Below are 20,068 nucleotides of genomic sequence, written 5' to 3'. Positions count from 1 at the left end.
CTATAATTTCAATTACATTATATACAAGTATCACTTTCAGTGTTTGTTTTTTTTTTTATCATCTGATTTTTAAAATAATATCTCATGGGTTTATCAGTAACAGACAAAGCAGGTCCACAAGGCCTTGCTGCCTCTGTGTGAGCTGAATAACAAATGTGCAGTGATGACTCACTAACAGACTTTGATAGGAGTTACATGATTTGTCACTGGTCATGATGTTATTTATATAACAACTTGTGGACTAAAGAAGTAGCAGTAAAATTAGTACTTCACAAGATTACTTATATTATACCAAGTAGCTGAAATTCATACGTTTTGGAACAGTGCAGAAAGGAGAATATCTGAATGCATGCATGTGCCTGTGTCTTCAGTTGCTATTGTTATTAAAGTCAGCAGTATAACTGAAGTAGGAGAATCTGGGTGATGTTTAGGGTCAAGTATCGAAAATTGTTTTGGGTTTGTAAAAACTGATATACCTATGAAACTAGATAGCTAGTGATCATAATAGATTCAGGATACCAGGGAAAATGTTGAGTTTTAATGACTAAATTTAATATCGATACAATTTAAACTAAGTTTCCTAGGAAGAGGAAATACAGAGAATATTACCAAAAATGAGTAAAAAACTAAAAATATTAGCTTGATTCAAGGAGCACAGATTGACAATGAAGTTGTGAGATGTTAGAGAAGCTGAAGAAAGAGAGAAAAATTCTTATGAGTCTAGCATGACTTAGCGACTAAACCACCACCACCAAAGCATCATTTTATTCATGCCATCTCCAGATTCTATATTAGCAATGGGAAAAAAACAATTTGCCCACATATCTGGAAGATATTAGGGCATCACAACTGATTAATATAATTATAATTCTCCAGTTCCACATCTTTGCAGTTTCCTTGATTCGTCATCCTCTGTGTGATGGTTTCATCAGTTCTAGGCTCCATAGCTGCACATGAAAAGTCCAGAGGAAGAGAAGGCTTTTAAATCTTCCCTTCATGTCTGACTGGGTCTAGTTAGGTCCTATGTGCATTATTCATTATCTAGAGAAAGCCACAAACTGACTGGTTTTCAACAAGGATCCTGAATCATTCATTGGCAAGGGGAATGAAATTTGTATTTGAGAAAAAAAATTCTGTTTGGATAAAAGCCATGATCCCAAATGCCTGATTACCCCAGCATGGAAGAGAGGTGTTATGTTAATATTCCATCCACCACATTCTCTGTGATCAAATTCATGGCTCTGTCTCTAGTTGTATCATTTATTACTACATGGTTATTGAAATTTTTTTAATGCGTACTGTTCTTATCTATAAAAAGGTTGTGTATCTCTGAAGCTTCTTTCCTTTCTCTTTTTGATCCAAACTATTATTAGCTCCACATACAATGGCTTTGTCAGTTCTTCCAACCCCAGCTGAAAACAATCTCTCAGATACTGCCATCAGACTAATCAGTGTCTTCTCATAGCAATTTGCACTTCTCATTCAAATAATTTATTAGTAGCAATTAACTAATTAATCTCTTGAATATTTTTATTCAATATTTATATAATGTGGTTTATTATAAACCTTATAAGGGCAGGATTATGTCTCTGTATTCACTGCTATATGCCCATTACTAGCAGAGAAAGGTGAGCACACACTTTACTTAGATATTTAGGTAATGAGAAGGGAGAAGAGAATAGATTTTTAAGAAAGATGGAGAAAAAAATGAGAGAATGAAGACAGAAGTGAATATTAAAAAGAAGTACTTATCATCCTCTTGCCTTCAGGAATGATGGGAGATCACGCTGAAGAAGTGGGGATGCAGTAAAAATAATTGATTAGATTGTTTTTTCAGAGAATTATTTTCTATTGTTTCATTAACAACTATTCTATATGAAATTATTTATTGTTCATTTGTTGCAGTGGACTTCAGTTTGTGTGAAAGAGAAGCAGTTCAATCTCCTTTCCAAATTTATTCCCAGGGCCTAACACCATATCTGCCAAAAAATTGTGAATGGAATTAAATTACTAATAAAGCATGATTTAGAATCATTTATCAAGTATGTGATTAAATGTCTGCTCAGAAATTAAATTCTTAGTTAAATACTATTCTTTGGCTTCTTAATCAAAAAGATCTCTTGTGTTTTATGAGTTGATTTAATAAATGAAGTGTCATTGTACATTCATTCATTGCAACTGTCCAGGTCAACAAAAACAGCCCTTTCACCCACTATTTATTTGCCTTTCTAACCATTAGAAAAGAGCATTTCCAGAACAGCTTAATCAAGTTTTAGCACAAGATAGTGGAGACTAAGTTTAGCATCTTTGTGCATATAAACAAGTGGCTTCTTTTAATCTACTATTCCTTCATCTGACATATAAACTTTGTCAGTGGAACAGCCATTTTCAGAGATTATAACATTCATTATTCTTTTTGCTTATCTTCAATAATAGATTTTTTCCCCCTTTTCAAGAGTTATTTGCCTTTTGGCAATGCTGTTTATTTCTCATAGAATTCTTTTAAAATAAATGTCATGTGGGGATATCGCCAGGTAACCTTAAAGCAGGCTTTCTCCCACAACTTCATTTTATGGAGTCCCTTTTGTGGAAAAGCCATCACAAAGCACTGTCAAAATTGGAAGCAAAACAAAAGTCACACAGCCAAAAAAATCAATGATCTTTCATATAACCCAAGATTAAATCAAATCAAACTAGCTTTAAGCTTACACTTTAAACCCAGTCAGAATTTGGTGCACCTGACAGGGCCAATTGCATTCCAGACACTTGTGTTGCAATGGGAGCCATCCTTTGGGTAATAATTGGTTGACCCAAAATCCAAATGAAAATTTAGAATCAACTCATAAAACATAAACAAAGAAAAAAAGTTATACAAAACTAATAATTTATCTTCAAAGTATGCATTTTTATCAATTTAAATTAAAAAATGCTTTAAAATTTTTCTTCACATCTCACAGTAGTTACAACTGCCTTAATTGTAAAGGGCCAGCCAGAAAGTCTCTGTTTCCTTCACTCAAGTAAAATTGTTTTTTATGTGATGGAAAGGAAAAACATTACTGGGAATTCTGGACTTTTTCATATGGTCTAGACAATTCTGGAACTAATAAATGAGTTTCTAAATACTTTCTTTCAAACTAAATGTATTTTAACAGAATTAAGTAAAAAAAAAAATGTGCATCTGCAATATGCCTAGGATAGATTTTTTATTTTTCATATCTGGTCAACTAATTTGATCTGCTTTAAGCAATATAAGGCATTGGTAATTTAATTCCACACACCAGGAGATGATAAAGAACAACTTGTAACTGAGAAACACTGGTAAAATAATATTTTTTGCAACACCTTATAACTTGTTTTGTATGTATTAATGTAATATCAAAATATACTTATGAATATATATATAAGGAATATTTCATAATAGTCAAATGCCAGCATCAATAATTCTATTACTTTTTTTCATAAAACTGGTACTATTAGTATTTTTATTCAGTTACTGTCTTCTCTTCAATTAGGCTATAAACTTGTAGACCAAGGGTAGATTTAGAACTAAATGGCATCTTCATAGAATAAGTGTTATAGAAAGGGACTTACTGTAAGAAGGTCAATATTGTTGTAACAAGCAGAATAATGGCTCCCCTTCAAAGGTGTCCTCATCTTAATCCTTGTAAATGCAAATATGCTAATTTGCTTAATAAAAGTGATTAAGTTAAGAAACTTAGAAGCCAGAGCATTCTGGCTTATCCAAGGTGGACCTGATTAAAACACAAGGGTCCTTGTAAAGGGAGGGCTGGAGTGTCAGGGTCTGAGAAAGAAATTTGAGGACATTACATTGCTGGTTTTGATGTTGGGGAAAAGGGTCATGAGTCAAGAGATGCAGGTGGCTGACCTCTAGAAGTTGAAAGATGCCAGATTCTGGGAAACAGATTCTTCCCTAATGCCCTCAGAGGGAATGAAGTCCTGCTGACAGTTCGATTTGAATTCAGTGAAATCTATCTGACTTCTAACCTCATGAAGGATAACGAATTTGTGTTGTTTTTAAACCACTAAGTTTGTGGTAATTGCTACAGTACCAATAGTAAACTATACAGTACTAAAAGCATGCTTGCTATATGGTAGGCACTATATTAAGAGCTCTCTTTGAAATATCTGTTTCATCTACACCACAATGTTATGAGTTACTTATTATTTTTGGAACAGTTTTACTAGAGTATAATTGTTATACAGTAACCTGAACAAAATTAAAGTGTACAGTTTGTTTTGGCATAGATGCTTATCCATGAAAGCAACATGACAATCAAGATCAATGAACATATTTGTCACCAGCAAAAATTTTTGAATACACCTTTATAATTTCTCTCTCTTCCATCTCCTTTCTCTTTCCCCAGACAAATTCTGATGAGATTTTTATCACTATGTGTTAAACTTTCCTAGAACTGTGCACATTTCAAATATTATAACATGCATTCTGTACTATTTACCTTTAATGCAGCATGAGTGTACTTAGATTCATCCATATTGTAATGTGTATTTATTTCTAGACAGTGTTCCACAGTGCAGACATACTACAGTTTGTAGTATATACTGTCAGTTGTTGATGGGCCTTTGTTTCCTTTCCAGTTTTGGGCTATTACAGGTAGAGTTATTTTGAGTATTTATATATGACTTTATGGCCAGTCACTGGTCAAAGCAAACACCCTTTTCTGAAAACACAAGAGAAGACTCTACACATGGACATCACCAAAAGGTCAATACCAAAATCAGACTGATTAAATTCTTTGCAGCCAAAGATGTAGAAGATTTATACAGTCAGCAAAAACAAGACTGGAAGCTGACTGTGGCTCAGATCATGAACTACTTATTGCCAAATTAGACTGAACTTGAAGAAAGTAGGGAAAACCACTAGACCATTCAGGTACAACCTAAATCAATTCCCTTACGATTATACAGTGGAAGTGAGAAATAGATTTAAGGGACTAGATCTGATAGAGTGCCTGGTAAACTATAGACAGAGGTTCATGACATTGTACAGGAGACAGCGATCAAGACCATCCCCATGGAAAAGAAATGCAAAAAAGCAAAATGGCTGTCTGAGGAGGGCTTACAAATAGTTGTGAAAAGAAGAGAAGCGAAAAGCAAAGGAGAAAAGGAAAGATATAAGCATCTGAATGCAGAGTTCCAAAGCATAGCAAGAAGAGATAGGAAAACCTTTCTCAGTGATAAGTGCAAAGAAATAGAGCAAAGAATGGGAAAGAATGGGAAAGGCTAGAGATCTCTTCAAGAAAATTAGAGATACCAAGGGAACATTTCATGCAAAGATGGGTTCAAAAGAACAGAAATGGTAAGGATCTAAAAGAAGCAGAAGATATTAAGAAGAGATGGCAAGAATATACAGAAGAACTGTACAAAAAATATCTTCACAACCAAGATAATCACAATGGTGTGATCACTCACCTATAGCCAGACATCCTGGAATGTGAAGTCAAGTGGGCCTTAGGGAGCATCACTATGAACAAAGTTAGTGGAGGTGATGGGATTCCAGTTGAGCTATTTCAAATCCTAAAAGATGATGCTGTGAAAGTGCTGCACTCAATATGCCAGCAAATTTGGAAAACTCAGCAGTGGCCACCAGACTGGAAAAGGTCAGTTTTCATTCCAATCCCAAAAAGGCAATGCCAAAGAATGCTAAAAATACCACACAATTGCATTCATCTCACATGGTAGCAAAGTAATGCCCAAAATTCCCCAAGCCAGGCTTCAACAGTATGTGAAACATGAATTTCCAGATGTTCAGGCTGGACTTAAAAAGGCAGAGGAACCAGAGATCAAATTGGCAACATCTGCTGGATTATTAAGAAAGCAAGTGACTTCCAGAAAAACATCTACTTCTGCTTTATTGACTACGTAGAAGCCTTTGACTGTGTGGATCACAATAAACTATGGAAAATTCTGAAAGAGATATGAATACCAGACCACCTAACCTGGCTCTTGAGAAATCTGTATGCAGTTCAGGAAATATCACTTAGAACTGGACATGGAACAACAGACTGGTTCCAAATAGAGAAAGGAGTACATCAAGGCTGTATATTCTCAGCCTGCTTATTTAACTTACATGCAGAGAACATCATGAGAAATGTTGGGTTGGATGAAGCACAGGCTGGAATCAAGATTACCAGGAGAAATATCAATAAGCTCAGATATACAGATGACACCACACTTATGGCAGAAAGTGAAGAAGAATTAAAGAGCCTATTGATGAAAGTGAAAGATGAGAGGGATAAAGCTGGCTTAACACTCAAAATTCAGAAAACTAAGATCATGGCATCTGGTCCCATCACTTCATGGGAAATAGATAGGGAAACAGTGGAAACAGTGTCAGACTTTATTTTTTGGCCTCCAAAGTCACTGCAGATGGTGACTGCAGCCATGAAATTAAAAGGTGCTTGGAAAGGAAGTTATGACCAACCTAGTTCAGTTCAGTTCAGTTCAGTCACTCAGTCATGTCCGACTCTTTGCAACCCCATGAACTGCAGCACTCCAGGCCTCCCTGTCCATCACCAACTCCCAGAGTTCACTCAAACTCACGTCCATCGAGTTGGTGATGCCATCCAGCCATCTCATCCTCTGTCGTCTGCCGGGGTCCAGCCCCGGCTGATCCAGGGTATTCGAAGGAGAGACAGCATCGGCAACCTATTTATTTAAATATTCATCAAAGATATAAAGAGTAATAGAATAAGGATAGCTCAGTGAGGAAATTCAGTGGAGAAAAAAGGCTTAATAATTCAGCCAGAAGGTGAGAGAAAGAACGACATGGGGAGACCAAGTTTCAGTGAACAAGGCCCGCACTTTATTTTCCAAAGTAGTTTTTATACCTTAAGTTATGCATAGAGGATAATGGGGGAAGGGGTAGAGTCATGCAGTAAGCCAGGCTTTCTTCCTGCACACTTATCATATGCAAAAGTTTAGGTGAACTCAATCAAGAAAAGAATTAACTCAAGGGTCCAAAGTTACAAACACTGAGGCTACTACTTACATTTCTATACACCCATTATATCAATCAATACACTGCCAAGGACACAGTAGGTAAGGGGTATGGAGACTTAGCAGCAAACATTGGCCAATAAGTGAAAAACCCTTCACCAATACAATTTCTAATCAATCTTTTAACTACTTAAAGGAATCTGTGTTTAGACAGTTTAGAACATCTCCTGCCTCTCACAGTTGGGAGGCTCTGAACAATCACATGTGGCCAGAAAAACCTATTCAGGCAGGCTAGAGGATTTCCAAAGGAGTCTGTAGGTTGAAACACTGTCACACCCAGGAATTATTAACTGGAGCTGTAAGCTAACTCTTTTTTCAGAGAGAGGTAGTGGGGGACAGCTCCCTGTAAAGTCAGAGGTGTAGGTGAAAGCACAAAGCAGAAAGTAGGCAGACTCTGGTTTTGGGGGTAGATGCTCGAGAATTTCCAGGGGGACTCCTGAGGTTCAATCCTGCCTTTGCGTATGCCAAGCCTCCTTCCTCATGACCTTTGCCATGGGCAGAGTTCCTCACGCTGGCTCCCGGCAGTGATAGAATTCCAGTTGAGCTATTCCAGATCCTGAAAGATGATGCTGTGGAAAGTGCTGCACTCAATATGCAATATGCACTCAATATGCAATATGCCAGCTCCCGGCAGTCGTCCCCTTCTCCTCCTGCCCACAATCCCTTCCAGCATCAGAGTCTTTTACAATGAGTCAACTCTTCACATGAGGTGGCCAAAGTACTGCAGTTTCAGCTTTAGCATCATTCCTTCCAAAGAAATCCCAGGGCTGATCTCCTTCAGAATGGACTGGTTGGATCTCCTTGCAGTCCAAGGGACTCTCAAGAATCTTCTCCAACACCACAGTTCAAAAGCATCAATTCTTCAGTGCTCAGCCTTCTTCACAGTCCTACTCTCACATCCATACATGACCACTGGAAAAAGCATAGCCTTGACTAGACAGACTTTTGTTGGCAAAGTAATGTCTCTGCTTTTGAATAAGCTATCTAGGTTGGTCATAACTTTTCTTCCAAGGAGTAAGCATCTTTTAATTTCATGACTGCAGTCATCATCTTCAGTGATTTTGGAGCTCAAAAAAACAAAGTCTGACACTGTTTCCACTGTTTCCCCATCTATTTCCCATGAAGTAATGGAACCAGATGCCATGATCTTCGTTTTCTGAATGTTGAGCTTTAAGCCAACTTTTTCACTCTCCTCTTTCACTTTCATCAAGAGGCTTTTTAGTTCCTCTTCACTTTCTGCCATCCATAATGGTGGTGTCATCTGCATATCTGAGTTTATTGATATTTCTCCTAGCAATCTTTATTCCATCTTGTGCTTCTTCCAGCCCAGAGTTTCTCATGATGTACTCTGCATATAAGTTAAATAAGCAGGGTGACAATATACAGCCTTGACGTACTCCTTTTCCTGTTTGGAACCAGTCTGTTGCTCCATGTCCAGTTCTAACTGTTGCTTCCAACCTAGACAGCATATTAAAAGCAGAGACAATACTTTGCCAACAAAGATCCATCTAGTCAAAGACTATGGTTTTTCCAGTAGTCATGTATGGATGTGAAAATTAAACTCTAAAGAAAGCTGAGGGCCAAAAAATTGATGCTTTTGAACTGTGGTTTTGGAGAAGACTCTTGAGAGCCCCTTGGACTGCAAGGAAATCCAACCAGTCCATTCTAAAAGAAATATATCCTGAATATCCATTGGAAGGACTGATACAGAAGCTGAAACTCCAATACTTTGGCTACCTGATGTGAAGATATGACTTATTGAAAAAGAACCCGATGCTGGGAAAGATTGAACACTGGAGGATAAGGGGATGACAGAGGATGAGATGATTGGATAGTATTACCTAGTCAATGGACATGAGTTTGAATAAAATCCAGGAGTTGGTGATGGACATGGAGGCCTGGCATGCTGAAGGCCATGGGTTAACAAAAAGTCGGACTCGACTGAGCGACTGAACTGTACTGAACTGAACTGATATGTCTTTATAGGGACATATACTTTTATATTATTTTGCAGTAACATGAATGGATCTACAGATTGTCATATTGAGTGAAGTAAATCAGAGAAGCAGAAACAATGTATGACATTCCTTATGTGTGGAGCCTAAAAAGACATGAAAGATATAAACTTATGTACAAAACATAAGTAGACTCACAAATGGAAACAGTGACAGACTTTATATTTTGGGGCTCCAAATTACTGCAGATGATGACACCAGCCTTGAAACTAAAAGAAACCTTCCCTTTGTAAGAAAGCCATGACTAGCCTAGACTGTATATTAAAAAACAGAAACATTACTTTGCTGACAAAGGTCTGTCTAGTAAAGCTATAATTTTTCCAGTAGTCATGTGTGGATGTAATATTTGGACTAAAAAGATAGCTGAGTGCTGAAAAATTGGTACTTTTGAACTATGGTGTTGGAGAAGACTTGAGAATCACTTGGACTGCGCGGAGATCTGACTAGTCAATCCTAAAGGAAATCAATTCTGAATATCCATTGGAAGGACTGATGCTAAAGCTAAATTTCCAGTACTTTGACCACCTGATATAAAAAGTTCACTTATTGGAATAGACCCTGATGCTGGGAAATATTGAAGGCAGGAGCAGAAGGGTATGACAGAGGATGAGATGCTTGGATGGCATCACCAACTCAATGGACATGAGTTTGAGTAAACACCAGGAGATGGTGAAGGACACGGAAGCCTAGAGTGCTGCAGTCCATGAGTTCACAAAGAATTGAACACAACTGAGTGAGTGAACCACAACAACTTACAGAACAAACCTATGTTTGATAGGAATAAAGATAGTTGGTGAGTTTGGGAGGGACTGGCACACACTGCAATATTTGAAAATGGATAACCAACAAGGATCTACTCTATAGTGCATGGAGCTCTGCTCAATGTTATGTGGCAGCCTGGATGGAAGGGGAGTTTAGGGGAGAATGAATACATATTTATGTGTGGCTGAGTCCCTTTGCTGTCCACCAGAAACTATCAGAGTGTTATTAATTGGCTATAATTCAATACAAAATGAAAGTTTAATAACCAGAAATAATAGATATTTATTAACTATTATTTTCATTTTATAGATGAGGAAGTGTGCTTTATGAGGGAAAGGGCATAGCCCAATGATGAAAACTGGTAAGTGGAAGAGGTAGGGTTTAAACTATATTCCTTTAACTCTTTTCTGTCAAATAGTGTAGTTTGAGAATAAAAGAACATTAATAATGGTCTCCTCTGAGCTTAAATAAATTTAACTCATAAAATTAAAAAATATATATATCAATAGCTCAGGTACTAAAAATATCTGACCAGGAGAAATACACGAGTCACTAAAAAAAAAAAAAAAACATAGCTAAATATGACCTTCTTTTTATATATTCATCATATCCACAATGAGAAATGTAGGTCACTGTAGGTATTTCAGAACAGCCATCCCTCTGAAAATGTTTGTCCTTTGGGCTGGCACCATGCTGGGCCCATCTGTTGCTTCACCCCTGGCTGCAATAGATTGGTCCAGAACTGGGCAGCTGCATCACATTTATTCATACAGATCCCCTTCCTGGGAATTCAAAAGTCAGTACTGCAAAAAATGTACTTCATCTCTCCTGGGCTGAATGACCCTGTAATGTGGATAATAAGAGAATCCCACAGTGATATGTTTCACCACAAGGACTAGACAGAAAAAGAAAGCTGTTCTGCAAAGAGTGAGAAAATAATTAGTTGTAAATGTAGACAGTGTTGACAGATTCAGAGATAACACTGTAGCTTTTCCAAGCCCTGGTTCTAGTATATTATTAAACACAAAGAATTACTAAGTATTTTTCCTTCTCCTTAGGTTCTTTGAGATGCACTCATGGCCTTATCAATAGCTCAGGTACTAAAAATGTCTGACCAGGAGAAATACACGAGTTACTAAAAAAAGAAAAAAAAAAAACATAGGTAAATATGACCTTCTGTATGACCATGGACTTCCCTGGTGGCTCAGATGGTAAAGCATCTGTCTACAATGTGGAAGACCCAGGTTCGATCCCTGGGTTGGGAAGATCCTCTGGAGAAGGAAATGGCAATCCTCTCCAGTACTCTTGCCTGGATAATCCCATGGACGGAGGAGCATTGTATGCTACAATCCATGGGGTCGCAGAGTCAGACACAACTGAGCAACTTCACTACTTCTCTTCTTTTCTCATGGCCTTATAACCATTATTTACTTATTGATTAGTTAGCCTCAGTGGACTTATATTTATCACAACATAGTCAAGTATATATCAAATATTGTAGCAGACTCTCTACACAATGATTCACCATTGTTTCTTCTTACGTTCTGTGTAGTTGTGACATGTGTCAGTACATGCTAGACCACCAGTTAAAAACCCTGAAATATCCAAAAAATCAATATTTGGTGCTTGGTAACTGTCATTTTCTATCTTATCTTCTTGATAGTAGTCATTCAGGATAAGATTCTAGTACTAAATATATAAAAATCTTCTATTCTGTGCCTTATCTCCCATGTAATATAGTCAATCATACTCATCAGTTTTCCAATTATGTTTCCCATATTTCATTAATTTCCTTATTAATACAATAATTGGTGTTTATAAAAATTCATTTTCTTACCTTATTACTATGGCATGTAATTCATGCAGCTTCCATATCATCTTCACATTCCTGTTCAACCTCCATTCAATTTACCTTGAAAATAGATGGACTCGAAATGCTGACTTCATATACTTAAAAGAAGACCACATAGAATTCATTAATTTACTCCATTTAACATTATTGTTTTATATATATATGTATATATATATAAGTGGCCTGAAGAACTATGAACAGAGGTTCGTGGCATTATATAGGAGGCAATGACCAAGACCATCCCCAAGAAAAAGAAATGCAATAATGGCAAAATGGTTGTCTGAGGAGAACTTACAAATAGCTGAGAAAAGAAGAGAAGCAAAAGGAAAAGGAGAAAAGGAAAGATCTACCCATCTGAATGCACAGATCCAAAGAATAGCAAGGAGAGATAAGAAAGCCTCCCTAAGTGATCAATGCAAAGAAATAGAGGAAAACAATAGAATGGGAAAGACTAGAGATCTCTTCCAGAAAATTAGAGATACCAAGGGAACATTTCATACAAAAATGGGCACAATAAAGGACAGAAATGGTATGGACCTAATAGAAGCAGAAGATATTAAGATATTAAGAAGAGGTGGCAAGAATACACAGCAGAATTCATTCGAATTGCTTGGCTGGATGAAGCATAAGCTGGAATCAATATTGCTGGGAGGAATATCAATAACCTCAGATTATGCAGATGACACCACCCTTATGGCAGAAAGTGAAGAGGAACTGAAGAGCCTCTTGATGAAAGTGAAATAGGAGAGGGATAAGCTAGCTTAAAACTCAACATTCAAAAAACGAAGATCATGGCATCCGGTCCCATCACTTCATGGCAAATATATGGCAAACAATGAAACCAGAGAGAGGCTTTATTTTGGGGGGACTCCAAAATCACTGCAGATGGTAACTCTAGCCATGGAATTTAAAGATGCTTACTCCTTAGAAGAAAAGCTATACCCAACCTAGACAGCATAATAAAAAGCAGAGATATTACTTTGCCGACAAAGGTCCAATCTAGTCAAAGCTATGGTTTTCCAATGGTCATGTATGGATGTTAAAGTTGGACCATAAATAAAGCTGAACACTGAAGAATTGATGCTTTTGAACTATGGTATTGGAGAAGACTTTTGAGAGTCCCTTGGACTGCAAGGAGATCCAACCAGTCCATCTTAAAGGAAATCAGTCCTGAATGTTCATTGGAAGGACTGATGCTGAACCTGAACCTCCAGTACTTTGGCCACCTTATGTAAGATCAGATCAAATAAGTCACTCAGTCGTATCAGACTCTTTGCAACCCCATGAATCGCAGCACGCCAGGCCTCCCTGTCCATCACCAACTCCAGGAGTTCACTCAGACTCACGTCCATCGAGTCAGTGATGCCATCCAACCATCTCATCCTCTGTTGGCCCCTTCTCCTCCTGCCCCCAATCCCTCCCAGCATCAGAATCTTTTCCAGTGAGTCAACTCTTCGCATGAGGTGGGCAAAGTACTGCAGTTTCAGCTTTAGCATCATTCCTTCCAAAGAAATCCCAGGGCTGATCTCCTTCAGAATGGACTGGTTGGATCTCCTTGTAGTCCAAGGGACTCTCAAGAGTCTTCTCCAACACCACAGTTCAAAAGCATCAGTTCTTCAGCGCTCAGCCTTCTTCACAGTCCAACTCTCACATCCATACATGACCACAGGAAAAACCATATCCTTGACTAGATGAACCTTTGTTGCCAAAGTAATGTCTCTGCTTTTGAATATGCTATCTAGGTTGGGCATAACTTTCCTTCTAAGGAGTAAGTGTCTTTTAATTTCATGGCTGCAGTCACCATCTGTAGTGATTTTGAAGCCCAGAAAAATAAAGTCTGACACTGTTTCCACTGTTTCCCCATCTATTTCCCATGAAGTGGTGAGACAGGATGCCATGATCCTCATTTTCTGAATGTTGAGCTTTAAGCCAACTTTTTCACTCTCCACTTTCACTTTCATCAAGAGACTTTGTAGTTCCTCTTCACTTTCTGCCATAAGGGTGGTGTCATCTGCATATCTGAGGTTATTGATATTTCTCCTGCAATCTTGATTCCAGCTTGTGTTTCTTCCAGTCCAGCATTTCTCATGATGTACTCTGACCTTATGTAAAGAACTGACTAATTAGAAAAGACCCTAATGCTGGGAAAGATTAAAGACAGGAGGAGAAGGAGACAACAGAAGATGAGATGGTTGGATGGCATCACTGACTCAATGGATATGAGTATGAGCAAGTTACAGTGGTCGGTGATGGACAGCGAAGGCTGGTGTGCTGCAGTCCATGGGGTTGGAAAGAGTCAGACATGAATGAGTGACTGAACTGAACTGATATTATTTTCTTATGTTCAGCATGACACTTACTTCAGTGTCTCCTCCTTTAGCTTCATTTTTTTATGTAATCTACCCACCAAGAATGAGGATTACATTTTGAAACTGAATTTCAAATTTACTCTTGGAAATATTTTTAAAGGTCACAACATTCTTCTTACTCTAAACCCAAGATTTCTTCTCCCATAGACTATGATGAAATTCTCTCCCTTAGATTGTCACTCTCAGCTTCCATGACATGGTTTCCATCAGTATTTTATACACTTCCTGGCAAAGTTTATGTAAATGTATTAAAAAACTGGTTAGTGGGCCCTCCCACCTCTGGGTATTATTCATTATCCCCTATCTTTCCTCACCTGTTTTCACCTTATTCATTTTTTTTTAAGACACATTACTTGCTGTTTTGTGTCCAAGTCATTTATTGCAATGTCTTTTATAATTCAATATCTGGTTTTATATTTATTATGTCCATAAGTAGCATGTTTTTGGTGTAGTGGTAGACTGAACAGGAAGAGATTTAGTTTACTCCATTTGGAGTCCATCTGATATTATAGGTTGCATTTTGTAAAATAGACAAGTCAGAAGACTAGCTTTGTGTAGGTTAAGAAGTCTCTTGGGAGTTACTTCATTTAGCTAGAAAATGAGAGTTGCAGAGTTAAGTATGTACCAGTAAACATCACTTGGCCACCTTTTGCCCAAGCTCCAACTATACAATTTCCACAAATCAAGCTTAAACCTGAAGTACAAGGTCAAATTACTGTAACCATATGTGTATCCAATAGGAGAAGGCAATGGCAACTCACTCCAGAACTCTTGCTTGGAAAATTCCATGGGCAGAGGAGCCTGGTAGGCTGCAGTCCATGAGGTCGCTAAGAGTCGGATGCGACTGAGTGACTTCACTTTCACTTTTCACTGTCATGCATTGGAGAAAGAAATGGCAACCCACTCCAGTGTTCTTGCCTGGAGAATCCCAGGGACGGGGGATCCTGGTGGGCTGCCGTCTATGGGGTCGCACAGAGGCGGACAGGACTGAAGCAACTTAGCAGCAGCAGCAGCATGCATATCCCATGATGTGGCAAGTCACACCTAAATATATTTTCAGCAGAAACATATTTATATGTCAATTTAAAAAGAAAGTACTAAATGTTTATAAGAGCAGTATTCATAACAGCCCCAAGCTTAAAACTACATAAATCTCCATTGAAAACAGAAATGATGAATAAATTATAGAGTGAAATACTATACAACAATGAGAATAAATCATTCATTTGCTATACTTAGTCAGTCAGTCAGTTCAGTCACTCAGTCATGTCAGACTCTTTGCGACCCCATGAATCACAGCACTCCAGGCCTCCCTGTCCATCACCAACTCCCGGAGTTTGCTCAGACTCAGGTCCATCAAGTCAGTGATGCCATCCAACCATCTCATCCTCTGTCGGCTCCTTCTCCTCCTGCCCCCAATCCCTCCCAGCATCAGAGTCTTTTCCAATGAGTCAACTCTTCGCATGAGGTGGCCAAAGTACTGGAGTTTCAGCTTTAGTATCATTCCTTCCAAAGAAATCCCAGGGCTGATCTTCAGAATGGACTGGTTGGATCTCCTTGCAGTCCAAGGGACTCTCAAGAGTCTTCTCCAACACCACAGTTCAAAAGCATCAATTCTTCAGTGCTCAGCTTTCTTCACAGTCCAACTCTCACATCCGTACATGACCACTGGAAAAACCATAGCCTTGACTAGACGAACCTTTGTTGGCAAAGTAATGTCTCTGCTTTTCAATATGCTATACTTAATAATATGTATCAATTTCAAACGAAGTGCTAAGCTAAAGAAACCTCAAAGAATATATATATATATATATATATATATATATATATATATATTCTTGTCTGATTTCCTTTATATCAAGTGAAAAAATAAATATGAACCAACTTGTTAGAATCCTGGATAACAGTACCTTTGGGGAATTGCATAGTGACTTCAAGATATAATGAGAAGCATTCTTGGTGTGTTTCAGAAATGTTGACAATTTTCTGTTTCTTGATCTGAATTCTGGTTATGCAGGTGTACTGTTACTGAAAATTTATCACATTGTAGAATGATATATGCATATTTCTATATGAATATTTTCTTTCAATAAAATGTTTTTAAAATATTAGCTAATATCAAGGATCTAAAGATTATATCCACTTGAAATATCTTCATAGGTTTGTTTTGTTTACATGTAATTAAGCTATACAACACCTTAAGCTTGTTTATTTTCAACACATGACAAATTTTTAACTATTATCTGTATCATATCACAGACTTCATATAATTCTTATGTGCTCCAAGGAAAATATAATGGGTATTTTTCAAGAAGATTGAAATATTCCCAAAGGACTACTTTTTTCTCTCCCTAAAAGTCTCTTACTCATCTTTGAAGAACTAGCTCAGTTGTCACCTCCTCTGTGAAAGCTTATCATTTGCACCACAGGGCAGAAGCTGTTCCCTACTTTGTGAGCCACATACAGAGTTATTAACTTTGACAGCTTTTAAGGCATTGTGTTGGGATGATCTCGTCACAGTTTCAACTTCTCTACTAGATTGTGAGTTTCTCAAGGGCAAGAGCATCCCTTTATGCATTCCAGTCTCACTGGCACTTAAAAAATACATATAAAATATCTAGAACTAATTTCAACCAAAAAATGTTGGAAACTACATGGAAAACAGGACAAAAGTACTCCGAATTAAGTTATATCAGCCAGGAACTAAGTACTTGAACTATGTGTTGCATGGTTCTTTTAGAATTACTTATATTGATTTTTCCATTGCCATCATAACTAGGAAGCAGTTTTAAGAAACTTGCTGTGCTGCAGCAATCAAAACAACAACAACAACAAAATTCTGGCCTCAGCCACAGCAATACTTACGTCTTCTCTGAAAACTAATATACTTCAATCTTCTGTATATTTTAAATCATGTTCCTTATAGCTTCCTCTATGCATTTTCAGAAAAAAAAAGTATAAATTGTAATCCATCTCCAGAAAATGTCTTTACTATATTTGTTGTATCCAAAGCATAGCCCTGTGACTGAGTCAGGAAGTAAAAACACATCTGAAGTTAGCTTAACTTCACTTCAAGGGGTAAACAGCTTTGTAATTGCCAAGTGGGATTAAGTGATGGTATCTGAAAGGAAAAGATAAGGGGATCATCTTCCTATAGAAAATGCAGAGACAAAAGGAAATATTTAGAGAAATAAACTAATAATAATATTCATAGACAAACTCTATTGATTGTTCATTCTCCCAACATTTTGCATTATTTATTTCATTTAGTTTCCTTTGCAAGATTTAAGATGTCTTAATTATAGTCATGACGTTTATTATTCTCATGTAACAAATCAGAAAAAGTCTGGTGTGCTGCATACTTAGTTGCTTCAGTCCTGTCCGACTCTTTGCTACCACATGGACTGACTTCAGCCCACCAGGATTCTTTGTCCATGGGATTTTCTAGGCAGGAATGCAGAGTGGGTTGCCATGCCCTCCTCCAGAGAATCTTCCCAACCCAAGGATCGAACTCTCAGTCTCTGGTATCTCCTGCATTGCAGGTGGATTCTTTACTGCTGAGTCACCGGAAAAAAAATCTTAGGTACTTTAAATATTTTGCTACAAATTATGAACATTGAATAGTAGGCGTGGGTTTAAAATTCACCCAAATAACATAGGACCTGAATCTTTAATGATTCTACTTACGCTGCCTTGTTTAAAAATGTTCATAAAGACATGTGAAGCATCATACAAATGATTCTTTGGAATGGAACAATAACTCTTATAGCACCTACTTTTAACATAATTTATTTCATTCTTGTTGGAAGTATTTATGTAAGATATCTTTAGTAATTTCCAGAAGTAGAAGGGGATCGTGTTCATGGATAAAAATATGCAATATACACACTAATAACATCTATGTAGACACTTCCAGGGATAAGAGCATACTCTTTGATAATTGAAAACTTAAATAAATGGGTGTTATAATAAACATGTCAATTATTTTAAACTCATTTTTAAGTTCAATGTAATTGCAATTAAATTTTTGATAAAAGTATGCCCCTAAAAGTAGATTAGAATTTATTTATAATTACAGAATATTAAAATGAGAAACTATAGAAAAAAACATTTCAAATAGCAAACTACCAATGAATTTTCAAATGTTAATCTTAGAGTTTAAGTGCAACTTGTAAACATTTTTTCTAAAAACAAATTTAGTAATATATAACAAGCTTCATACACAAAAGTCTAGTAATTCTCCATTTAAGAGTAAGAAAAAGGAAAAGAATAATTTAACAAAATGTTCTTCACAGAAATGTACTTCATTACGTTCATTTTATAAAATGAAAAAATAGGATTTCAACATATGAATTCTGAATTTTGGGAGGATGCCAGTATTCAGTGCATAACCAATGAGAAAGTGATGAGAGTGGTTAGAATAAAAAGATTTATTTAATGGAGCCCTGGGCATTGAGAAGAAATGAAAACAAGATGCAGTTAGATTAGGCCAGTATATGAATGGGGCTCTGAAGCCACCGAGTGCAAAGTCCCCCTGTAGTTCTCAAGGTCTGAATTTTCTACCTCCTACATGGGAGAGTATCCATAAGCTTTAGATTTTTCCAGTACGATCAACAGTGGTCCATGGGAGGAAAGGGAGAGAGACAAGTGATTTGATCAAAAAATGCAGAGGCAAAATGTGCAAAAGCCCCAGATCAGGTATATTTGAACAGTCACTGACATGGGTTGCCTTCTTAAACATTATTGAGTTGCATTAATTTTTTTTTTATTTTAGGCAAAAGTACACTTTGAATGGTTAATATTTATTTAGGCACTGAAACTAGCATATGCACTATTACATTTTTAGTTTTTAAAAAAACTTTATGTATTGGAACAAGATTCCTGACCTGTATGCAATGACGTATTTACTAGAGAACTGTGCAGAAATTGCATGCTATCCATCTAAACAGGTTTCCATTATACTTTGCCTATTGATAGAATATAAAAAGCTTTGAATTTGATCAGGCTGTCCATTCATTCATCTCTGAAAAAGTTAAGTGACATTTTATTTTAGCTACTATATTTTAGCAGCATTAAAAAGCTTATACATTAGGTAGCTTCTCAAAATGTTATTTATGCTCAGTAGCATTTAGCACATAGAACAGAGTGCATCTTCACATCCAGATTCACATAGAGATGTTTCATTTGAGTACCATATGCTAAAGAACTGGTATTTTGAGACAGAAGTACTAATAACCTGAGTTTCTTAACCATCAATATGGACTTCTTATTCTGAAAACTTGTCTTCTTGGCCACATCATACAGTGCCAGTGAAGTCATGCCAACAATTGCCCTGTTGTGTATTAACCCAGCAGTAGAGCACCAGGTCTGTCTGATGATGATGGCAGGCACTATTATCATATCCAGGTAAATAAAAGCCCATATTTTGAAATGCCAATTTGAGATTCAAGTCAAGGGTACAATGTATTAAGAACTGGGTTTTCAACAATCTGATATCCTGAATGATATAAACAATTATGGAAATTGATGGCAATTATACCCAGGATGAGTTCCTAGCTACTGTTGTTTAATCTCTCAGTCATGTCCAACCCTTTTGTAACCCCAGGGACTGTAGCACAGCCAGGTTCCTCTTCTCTTGGGATTTCCTAGGCAAGAATACTGGAGTGGGTTGCCATTTCCTTCTCCAGCGGATCTCCCTGACCCATGGATTGAATCCAGGTTTCCCGGATTGCAGGCAGACTCTTTACCACTGAGCCACCAGGGAAGTTATTACTTGCTATGGAGACATTTTTTTCAAATGCAGTTACTCAAATAACATAGCCATAAGATCATCCTGCAAAGTATATCAGAAATGTGAAGTTAGGGTGACAAAGTTTGACAATAATGTTATGCAAGTCAAACTTGGAAATTACATTAAGTATGTCAGTTCTGAGAGAAAAGCAATAAATCCGTTTTGTGTAAACATTTATTTTATTGTAGCGAAGCAACTTGTATACTTTTGAGCATCACCTTTCCTTTCCAGTGAAACAGAA

This window comes from Bos grunniens, chromosome 12 (genome assembly GCF_055505025.1).
Source record: "Bos grunniens cultivar Pamir isolate PY7600 chromosome 12, Bosgru_T2T1.0, whole genome shotgun sequence".
NCBI classification, from domain to species: Eukaryota; Metazoa; Chordata; class Mammalia; order Artiodactyla; family Bovidae; genus Bos; species Bos grunniens.
The sequence above is the reverse complement of the archived record's forward strand: the minus strand, read 5'-3'. Positions refer to the sequence as shown.